Source organism: Teleopsis dalmanni, chromosome 1, assembly GCF_002237135.1.
Source record: "Teleopsis dalmanni isolate 2A chromosome 1, ASM223713v2, whole genome shotgun sequence".
NCBI lineage: Eukaryota > Metazoa > Arthropoda > Insecta > Diptera > Diopsidae > Teleopsis > Teleopsis dalmanni.
Window position 1 is genome coordinate 21992037 of NC_051846.1, and position 11887 is coordinate 22003923.

The following is an 11887-nucleotide window of genomic DNA, read 5'->3' on the forward strand; positions in this document are numbered from 1 at the left end:
TTAAATTATTCACTAAAGTTGATATGCTAATTAACCCCGCCCTAACAATCCTCAAGTCCACTTCTGGACTCTCAGGAAGATATGCTGATTTAAGGTCCGTCATCAACTAAAAGACAAATAAATGATATGACTTTTTTTTTTAGCCTAGTTAAAGCCTAGTGTGGGGTAGAGATAAGCCCCCCAGCCATTATAGAGTAAAAGTGCGTAATAACACTAACTCAAGAAGAAGAAGAATCAAGAATGAATATATCTGTTATCTATGAAATGATTGTCAAAGTTATGAAATATAATTTTAAACATCTATTTGATTCTTGATTCTTTTACTTGAGTTAGTGTTATTACTTACTTTTACTCTATAATGACTGGGGGGCTTATCTCTACCCCACACTAGGCTTTAACTAGGCTAAGAAGTCATATCATTTATTTGTCTTTTAGTTGATGACGGACCTTAAATCAGCATATCTTCCTGAGAGTCCAGAAGTGGACTTGAGGATTTAAAACATCTATACTATTAAGATATACATATATGTTAACATATATGTACTTCTTAACATCTTATTATTCCTAAATACTAAATTTAAGTTTTATTTATATTTGTGCTCTAAATAAAACTTTTTTCAATAGTTTGTTATAATTTTTGATTGAGAGTCATGTTAATCTACTTATAACATATAATAAAATATTAACATTTGCTGAACATATATATAGCAGAATATATATTATGGATTCTTTTCCGGTTTTTAGTAGAGACAAATTTTTTTTTTCAGTCCTGTTACATTCCTTTCCGACTTATATGTGAGAGGTTAATCATTTATATTAAATGAAGTCTAAAAAAAATATATATCAAATATAATTGATAACCAACTGTGCGTAAAAGTAAAACAAATTAAAATGGCTAATTGATGTTACTCATACGTCATGCTAATCTCAAATTTTGGACGATTTACATTCGAATTCAATGAACATGTTTTCGAACAAATTCGGAATCAGTTCTGTACTAATTAACATGCAATTTTCACATAATCCGGCAAAGCCTTAAACACGCCGAACACACCGAACACACCGAACATGCCAAACAACAACAGCAAAAACAAATACAAAATGGTGCTACATAAATACACAAATACATTTATATATGTGTGTAGTATGAATGGATCCATGAATGCGGGTTTGTGTGTGTGTGTGTGTGTGTGTGGGCTGTTAGTGCGAGACAAAAACAAATTTATTTGTACAAAAATTAGCGCATAATTGGAAGCGTATAATTTGCATAAATATTTAAATTTCAATCAACGCACACCAAAACGAAAATGGGAAACTGAAGAGAAAGAGAGAGGAAATTGTGAATGGAAACGAAAAATGTGTTGAAGGAAATATAATAAGAAAAATTTGAAAACGATTGTGAAAATAAAAAGAAATTTAAGAAAAATATAAAAATAATTACAATTTAAGTAAATAAATTTAATTCATTTCAAATTTAATTAAATAAAAATATATTTAAAAAAATTGAATTTAAATAAAAAATTATTTGGCAATACTCGAAACAGCTGTCCGGTCAGCCAAAAATTCAATTAATTAAAATAAAATAAAATGAATTCTTGTTGTAGTAGTTCGTTACTGTTCAAAAAAAATCTCTTTACAAAAAATTAAATAAAAAAAGAAATTAAATTAAATTCAAATTGATATTAAATAAAAATTTAAACAGAGTAGCATTGAAATTTAACAATTAAAAATAACATATAATTAATTAATACAATTATTCTAAAGTTGGTTTATGATTTCGGATTAACCCATTTCGGACCACACTGCTAGTTTCGAATATTTTTTAATATTTAAAGAATATTTTATATTTTTAATGTAAAAAGGATGAGAGAGTAAACTTTCAAATAAATATTAAACTTTTCTCATTTACTTAAACTTGTATTATTTTTTATTTACTATAGAAATTTCACCGTAAAATTTCAAGTCTGAAATTGACTGGTACTTAATGGATTAATATAACATAGCAAATGGAATTGTTAATAAAAACTTTCACAGTAAATTAACAAAACTCTAGAAAAATGTGTAAACATAAATGTCAAGTACGGCTTTAGGTCAGTTGGCTAATGAACGCTGACTCTGAGTTTCAAATTTAACAGGGCACGTGTTCGATTCATGGTACTTGTAGTCTCAAAAAATGATTTATAAATGATTAAATAAAAAAATTATTTTCAAGACCACTAATGATGGGTATATGACAATACTCGAAATAGTTATATAGTCCGCCAAAAATTCAATTAGTTAAAATAATATAAAAAGGATTTTTGTTGTTGTGGTTTACTGCTTTTCGAAAAACCTCTTTATAAAAATTTAATTTAAATAAAAAGTTAAAAATAATAAAAAAATTTATAATTTAATAAAAATTTAAATTAAAAAATAATTTTATATAAATAAATGCATTAACATACAAATTTTTAATTAGATCTATTAAATAGAAATTAAAAAGCAAAATAGACGATAGAACAAAGAGGAGGACGTATCGTAATCTTGATGATGACTCTCAAGGAGAGTCGAAATTTAATGTTTAATAAAATGTTTAATGTTTAATTATTTAACAAGAATAAATAATATATCAAATATAAGACAGATTAAAATGCAAGCCAGAATAAAAATATATAATAAAATGCAAAATAAAATTTGATATTATTTTAAAATTATATGAAAAAGCAATTAACTATGTATATTAAATATAATTAATTAATAAATTATAATCATAATACTTTTTATTTTACTATTAAAATCTCTTTATTTTTATCTAATCTAATTAATCAATAAATTATAATCACAACACTTTTTATTTTATTAAAATCACTACTTTTTTTTAAAAAAAATTGAATTTAAATTTTTTAACGCAGCAATTTTTATGTGAAATCTCACATTTTTCGGCTGACATTTATTTTGGTTGTTAATGAAAAATTTACGAAAAAACAAAAACAAAATGTACTACAATACAAAGAAAATGCCAAGCAAAACAAAACGAAAAATCAGAATAACAAAAATAAAAACAAAACAAAAAGAAAACTTTAAATTAATGCTACTAAAAATAAAAGCTTTGAAAGGCGCATATAAAAAAGCTCAGTCACCCTAAGCCAAAGGCAAAATATATGCAAACAAATCTCAAAGTATTTTGTTTTTGTCTCAATAACAACAACAGCAACAACAACAACAATAGTTGTTAACACTCGTCTAAGTTATTTCATGTTAACTAAGGGAAACGGTAACTTTAGTTGCCAAAAAAAATAACATTGTTGTGCTTAAGTAGTAAAGTCAGAATGCAAAAATTTCTTTATTTGAGCTTAAAATGGGTGCTTTTCAAACAGCAAGAGACTCTAAAACGAATTTTTTGCGCTCAACAGACTGGCTTGCATGTGCGAAGCTGCTCTCATGTACTCTCTCGCCTATACCATTGACTGAATGCGTACAAATCTCAACAGCTGTGTGTAGTAGCATTTGCTAGAAACGACAAGAGACAAAGCCAAAACTAGAGCAAATACGTACTAAACGGAAAAACAGCATCAGCAGCAGCAGCAGTAGCAGCATCAACGGTAATGACAACAGCAATCGCAACAGCAACAGCAAAGCAAAACCAATGTAAAATAACGAACAAAAGAAAGGAACTAACAACAAAAACAAGAAAAACAAACACAAAATACAAAAACAGAAAAACAGAAATACGGGAAAAAAAAACAAAACAAAAGTCAGCAAGGAATTTTAACGTTGCTATGAATTTGTGAAGCTGGTTACTAACGTTTCGTATCGCCGCAGAAATCGAAAGCTTTGGAGGACAATTCAGTTTATTTGGAAACGTTCGCAGCGTTTGTGTATGCCGCGTCGGTGTCGGAAAATCTTAAAAATTTAACGTTTAAATGCGTTAGTGTGTGTGTATGTTGTTATTCAGTTACAAATACACCATAAATGTGAAATACATATATATTAACGTACGAATTTTGTGTGTTTAACACACATGCACACGTACAATTTAACCATTGAAGTGTATGTGTATTTTTGTTTATTTGCGTATGTGTACGAATTTTTGGTAGTATTTAAATTTTTAAAACGTGTATTTTTCGTATGACAAATACACGTTCAGTGTGAATATTTGTTATTGTTTTCTTATAAACAAAATATTTTGCTGTTAAGGAATGGCATAATAACAACAGTAAATTCGTTGTTATGGTTAATGTTGTTGTAGTTGTTGTTATCATTATTGATAATTTTTCAATTGGTATTGTTTTTTTCCTTTATGAAAGAATTACAGTTATGAATTTCTCACTTCAGTAATAAAAAAAGTAAATAGAAAAAAATGTGCTTTTTGATTGTGGTTAAGGCCACAATTTGTTTAGTGATTTTGTTATTGTTTTCGGTGTAAAAATAATGAGGAAAAGTAAATACACTGCAATTAATTATTTAATGTGAATTATTTAAAAAAAGGTTGGTTAATTTGATTAAATAAATAAAAGAATTTTACATGTAGAATAAAATCGAATAAATTTATTTGAATGTAAATACATGTTAAACTATATAAACTAACAATAAATATTTAATGTTCGAAAAATCTTATGAAAAAATATTAATATTAATTATTTAACATTCTATCAGAAATGGATATAGTAAGATGTATATGTGTGATTTTTACTTATAAATGATTTTTAAACTGATAAATTATGTCCTATTGTATTCTGAATTGCAGAAATCAAAATAAAATTTAAAATGAAAGTTTTGAAGCTGATGAGAATTTTAAATCTTGAGAAATTTAATATAAAAACTCAATAAACTAGTTTTTCTATATCAAAAGTGATATTAAAGATACAAAATAATTATATTTATATTATTTATTGTTTAATTGATAAGAACTTTAATTCTAAAGTACTTAGTACTTTAAGTTAAAAAAGTCAAGGAAATAATTTTTCTATATCGAAAATAACATCAAAGATTTCCAGAATTTAATATAATTATATTTTTATAATTATATTTATATAACAAATAGTTATATATATTTGAATACGGATAGAAGCTATCCCTTCTGAATAATATTATTATGTATTTAATTTTTTTTCTCCGTATGCATATATTTATATAATTGACGGTTGATATTATTAACTAAATATAAAGAATTTTTATCAATTATAATATTAACAAAAAGTATAACTTATTACCTATACAATGCTAAAAATTTAAGGTGTTCATCATTTACAGAGTATCTCAAATGGCCCATATCTCAAATGGCCATTTAAAAATTGGGCTAAAATGTAAATTCTCAAAACTCCATGAGTAGTTCTGTCTTCTAGGTAAATTATTTTAAGATATTAGCATGAGACGAGATAGTTAAAGTAGAAAAAAGCACAAAAAACAGAACGATTTTAATGAAATGAAAAAAATTAAGATAAATAATAAAGTATTACTGGAGAAGGATGAAAAAACTATTAACGCTTTCAACTACTATGGAGTGTATTTAAGTTTTTATGTAATGAAAGGTGTTGACATATACATATGGTGTTGCCAAACCATATATCCTGAACTAACTGTCTGCTATAATTCAAAAACAAAAAATAGCAACTCTATTCATATGTCGGTTTGGCAAGCCATTCTTCATTATCTATCGATACAGGTAAACCAATTTTGAAATTTTAGATCGAACTAATTTTTGGACAGGAACTTTAAATAAATAAATTGATGAAATTGTATGATTTTTATTAAAATCAACCATATAAAATGGCTGCTTAAAATTAATTTATATTTTTAAAAATATTTCCAATATTAAAATTTAATCTTAGATATGAAAATCCAAATCATCCAAATCAGCTTTTGCATATGGTATATATGCTATTAGGACTTAAAAATAAAAATAAAAGAGTGAATTACATCTATCGGGAAAATATAATTGCTGTTTCGGTGATAAATAATTGCTTACTTGTTTAAATGACCATAACAACCCATTACCGGGTTTTGACCTGATGCAGCCATACCTCCAGTCTCCAGTTTTTTCCAGTCCCCTACTTCAAGTTCAGTTAGTGCTTCCTCAACTTGATCAGTTCACCGTAGACATGGTCTACATTCTTTGGTTGCGAAATGCCTTATTCGTGGAACTACCGGTTCAAATATGTTTTTCGCTGGAGCATTTTCATCCATTTTCATCAGCCATTTAATTGGCTGACTTATATCAATCTAGTGAAAAAGTTCGAACAAGAGCAAAGATCTAACGAAGAAGTTTTCTCTTGAAATAATAATAAATGCTATGTAGATTAAAAAATTCGTAGAGGCGCCATGGCACTAGAATAGTTGGAAGTCATAAATTATGGGAAGTGGGAATTGAAATATCTTTACCAAATTCCTTGGCACCAGAGACTACAGACCAAACTGACGATATTTTATTTGCACCTTATATGCAGCAAATGTCAAGACTAAAAAACTGCAGGGTTCATTCATAGTTCAGCATTTGTTTAATATTTATATATTGCCTAATAGGTAGTTTCAAATTTGAGAATTTAACGTTAGGGAAGTTTAAAAATCATATAATTCTTCTGTTATTTAATTAAATTAAATAAAATTGTTTGATTTAATACACAATTCAACTATTGGAACCAACTTTCTTCACTCGCAAAGTCCAACCCGTTGAATAAGAAACAGAAATAATGCATTTAAAAACCATTAATATAATTTATAATAAATAAGATTTTATAATTCTTCACTTTGAAAGATTAATATATAATATTTTTTACGTCATTCATGTAATAATATTCAATATGATTTTAATATAATTGCAAGTACTTCGATTTGGCTTGCCTGACTGTTTTTAAAGACGTCTAGCCTAGTAATAACTTATATACAAACATTTTATGCATTTGTAACTTTTACAAGTGGTTAAAAAAAACGTTAAAACCAAATTTATTGCACAATTTATTTATTAGCAACTGCATTTTTTTACTTGTAAAATTCAACCCATTGAATAAGAAATAGAATTTATAATTCTTATGTGCTTCACTTTGAAAGATCAATATGTAACAATTTTTAACGTCATGTGTATATGAGTAATCCGTATGATTTTAATATAATTGTAAGTGCTCTTTAGTGCTCTCTTTAGTGACACCTAGCTTAACGATAATTTATAAATTTTGTTTTTGAAAGGTAAAACAAAATTTATTACACAAATTGTTTATTAAACTATCTTCTTTACTTGTAAAACAAAAGCCATTGAAAAAGAAACGGAATTTATAATTCTTATCTACTTCACTTTGGAAAATCAATGCATAATATCTTAACGTTGGGCACATTCAATATGATTTTGATATAATTATAAATGGTTTGATGTTGGCCAGATTCGTTTTAAGTACTTATGTGTTTTATGTTGGCAAAAAAAAAGAATATTAAAGTTGTGAACTGTCTATAATTGAATGGGAATAAAGCACGTATAGTTGCTTACGGAAGTTCACTTTATTTGGTTGCACTAAAAGTTTTAAATATCATCAGTTCCAAATTTTATACAATAAACTGAAAAGGAAATGAAAGTTTTGTGCCTATAAACAATAAAATTAACTGTCATTAAGCTAAATATGAGGGTAGATTGTTTTTTAGTTTGAAATTGGTGTATCCTGTGTGTTCGAAGTTATTGTACTGTATAAGGATAGTGCACGAGATCACACAGGACTGTTCTACATCCCGCTTTATTATACAGTAGATCGCATGCTATGTACACGGTTGCCACTTGAACATTTTTTTCTGTACCAAAATTGGTTTAAAAAGGTACCATTTCTGTAAAAAAAGGTCCAAAATTTTTTTGGACCTTTTTATTTTCTCGTTCTGTGGGTTTCATAGTGTTATAAATGAACAAAATATAAAATAGTGCAAAGTTGCATTTATAAAAAAAATTAATTGGAAATATCCACAATAAAGTTGGGTCGTCAAAAATGTACCATTTTTTGAACGTGAGTACCAAACGAAAAAAAAAAAAATTACCAATTTTGGTACTAAAGTGGCAACCGTGGCTATGTATTATAGTAATAGATCTCGTAATTTCTTTACCTGATTATCTATTATTAAATCTCAACACTACTATGCTCTTTATACACGTATCATTATACTGCTACCATACATGGCCTAACTGAAATTTGATGGAACGCTCTCCATTGGTACCAATTGAGCCTAACCTATTAGATGTAGTTTTCTTCTTGTGAGAGTGTGGGTTAGTATCTAGCACCTGCTCTTTTCTTTAGGGAACATAGTATCCGGTTGTAAGATACAACTCCACATCGATTGAAAGTAAATACAATCATTATACTAGTGTAACTTTGGGTTTTAACCACAGTCACCGCGATACTTTCATTAAGTGGGCCAACTTTAATTAGTCGGGATAACTGTAGCTGTTGACTTACCCTCGTAGTACCAGATTTATATTCACGGCCGGGTGCTACAAATGAAACTCACTCTACACTATTTAAACCACCAAATAGGGTGGTGCCTACTGAATTTTAGTCGCCTCTTACGATAGCCATGACACAATCACCACCATACTTCCAATAACGGGGCTAACTTCAATTTGTCAGGATGTTTGAAGCTTTGAGTCCTGAACTTTATGGTAACAGATTTATACCTTCAGTCGGGTACCATACGAGAAACTTATTCACTATCATTTATACTGCAAGCAGTATCAAGTGGTGCCTATTGAATTCGGGTTGCCTTTTACCACAGGCATGCCATCACTACCACAACCGTTGACCAACCACAATTGGTCAGGATACTCGAAGCTGTGGGTCCTGACCGTCAAGATACCAGACTTGTACGTCCAGTTGGGTTCTGTAACTGAAACTTATTCGCTATCATTTATACTCCAAGTAATATTGAGTGTTGGCATCAGGCATGGCATCACTACCACGATCTTTTTATTAAAGGAGTCAATCAACCAATGGGTCAGGATAATCGAAGCTGTGGGTCCTGTCCACCACGATATCAGATTTATGTCTCTTGTTTGTGTTTTATAACTGAAATCCATTACCATTTATACTCCAAGCAGCATCGAATATTGCCTACAGGATTGTGGTCGCATCTTACGATTAGCATGCCTTACGCATTACTGACTTTATGTAAAATATGTTATTACCGTAGAGTAAATAATTTAAAATTTTTAGCTACAAGTGCACTAATGGAACATTGGAACAACAATGTAATTCAAGCTATTATCTTGTTAAAGGAAACTCATAATTGCATTTCAGTTCCCACAAACCTTGAACTATGGAATGGATTACCTACACAGTGTTGCCAACACTTGCAAATGTACACTCTGACAGGTTTCATGTTGCACATGAAGTTTGTTGTTATTAACGTTGGCCCACCTATGGCCTCCATTTTTCATTATTAAAGGCTAACACACTTACATTAAAGTAATTATTTGCAGTTTAATTATTTACTGATTAAAAAGATTCATTTTCTTAAACCATGAAACGAAGTGCATTAAAAGTTCTTTTAAGTAAACTGTGTGCGAGAACAGAGCAAACACTCAAGTCAAACACTAAAGCAAAAGAAGCCACCAACAACGAACGACCTTTCATATAAAACCACAAAAGAGATACAAAAAAAATATAAAAAACAAAATAAATAAATAAAATATAAGAAATAAAAAATTGAAAGCAGAAAAATAAATAATACTAAAATAAAAAAAAAGAAAATAAAAAGATAACAAAAAAGAAAAATATAACAGAAAAGGAGTAAAATTACCGCAATTTAATGTTTTGTGTGGAGAACTCAACATACACAGAGCAAATGTAAGCCATGAGCCAACAACAAATGTTGCCCAATGTTGCCCAATGTATACCGCGCTGCACCCACTGCGCTGTTGACCACAGTACGCTAATACATAATGCCGCTAACATGCCTCAACTAAGCTCGACCACAGCGTATACTGACTGCACTGTACGAATTTTTGTTACTCGTTAGCTTATGTGTGGCGTATTTGCTATTGCAATAGTAAGTATGTATGTGTGTGCGTGTGTGTTTGTGTATATTCAGTCATTGAGCACACGTTTTGGCTATAACCCAAACGTTTGCCCAAAAATGCGCTGATGCCAATTTTTCGAATAACTACGTGCGTGTGTATGTGTGTGTGTGCATGCGTCTATACAGTATATTTACTTAAAACATAAAGAAGAAGCATAAAAATTATATGAGCGCGCGAATTGTGTTGTGCACCTTTTACCTGCGAAACAAGTCCTTTACTTTACTCCATTCCTTCACTATAAAGCTTTCGTACTATTAAAAGTCAGACGACGAAGAGGAAGATGATGCAGAAGAAGAAGAAGCATGGCAAAACCACATATTGCAGTAATTTTACTTAAATTTTATGAATTTATTTCAAATCAGTTTCATTTTGTGCACACGTTGCTACTATATCTTAATACCCTATATTATGCATTCCCTTTCGTGACTGCCTTCAACGTCATATAAATATAATAGTAGCAAATATGCTATGGTTATATTAAACACGTACATTGCCACACCCAAAAAAAAAAAAATCACAAAAAAGAAAAATATACATTCTATGAAATCTATCGCATGCCGAGCACAATGTAGCGCTCATAATAATGAAGTGATAAAAACTTTTGCTAAAGTAAAGCAATTTTAAACAAAAAAGCAAGTCGTAACGCGTTAACAATAACAATAACAACAAAAGCACAATAACAGCTACAACAATAAAAATAAAACTAAATAAAAATTGTTGTTGAGTAGGCAATTCTTTAAGAAAAGAGTTGGTGAGTGAAAATTTAAGTAAAGTCATGTTTACGTACACATACACACACACACACACATGCATGTAAAAACACACAGCAATACTCACATACTTTTACATAGAGTTAAAAGCCACTATCAGCAAAGCAATAATGCAAAAACAATTTGTATTGTATTTTGCGCCAAAGGAAATATGCATACATTTAGGCGCAATTCTCTCTACTTACGAAGAGCAGCTGAGCGCAGTCATTTGCTTTTGTCTCATTTATCTCTGCGTTCATCAAAATTGATGCTTTATTGTTGTAAATATTTCAGCTGTTGGCATTGCTGCTATTGTATTGTATATGTTGTTGACGTTATGTCGTTGAATGTCTGTCTGTCTGTCTGTCTGTCTGTCTATCTGTTTGCTTGTCGGCTACGTATACGTATTGTTACTTGATTTGACTTGTTTCAGTTTTTTTCCATTTATTTTTTTTTATTTTATTTTTTATGCTACGAATACATGAATGCCCTTCATACTATTGTCTATCAAAAAACATATTCAGAGGATAGAAAAGGAGATATAGAAAAAGCATATACATTACACATGGTAAATGGTTGATCAGCAAGTCTGGGTAATGGTTAGGAAGTCTTTCAATTATGAGACTTTTTTTTTAAAGAATTTGTACATGAAACAACTGTGAATCTATGGATAGTAGGAAAAGATTGGTTGTCTAATACTGTTAATAGACTACGGTAAATGAATTAATATTGGATTATTACCATTTGAATTCTCTTCGATTAGGAAGAGCAGCTGAGTATAGTCATTTGCTACTACAAGTTTGTGCAAGGTTAGGTTAAATTTTATCGGTAATTCTAAGGCTCCACTGAGACAGACTAATTGACCATTATCTTACTCAGAGGTTTAAAAAACTGAACTTTTGGCAAGGTCTAAAATGCCATCAATAGGGGTCTTCTGGAGTTAGCTTAGATGCTCAAAAAAGAAAATAGTAAGTCGCCACCGCATTCATTTGCTATCAAAAACCTAAGTTGGATTAAGTAAGGTTACAATGGCAATCTTAAGAAAATACTTAGGCCTCTTGAACTGTTGTATTTTTTTTTTTTTTTTTTTTTTTTTTTTTTTTTTTTTTTTTTT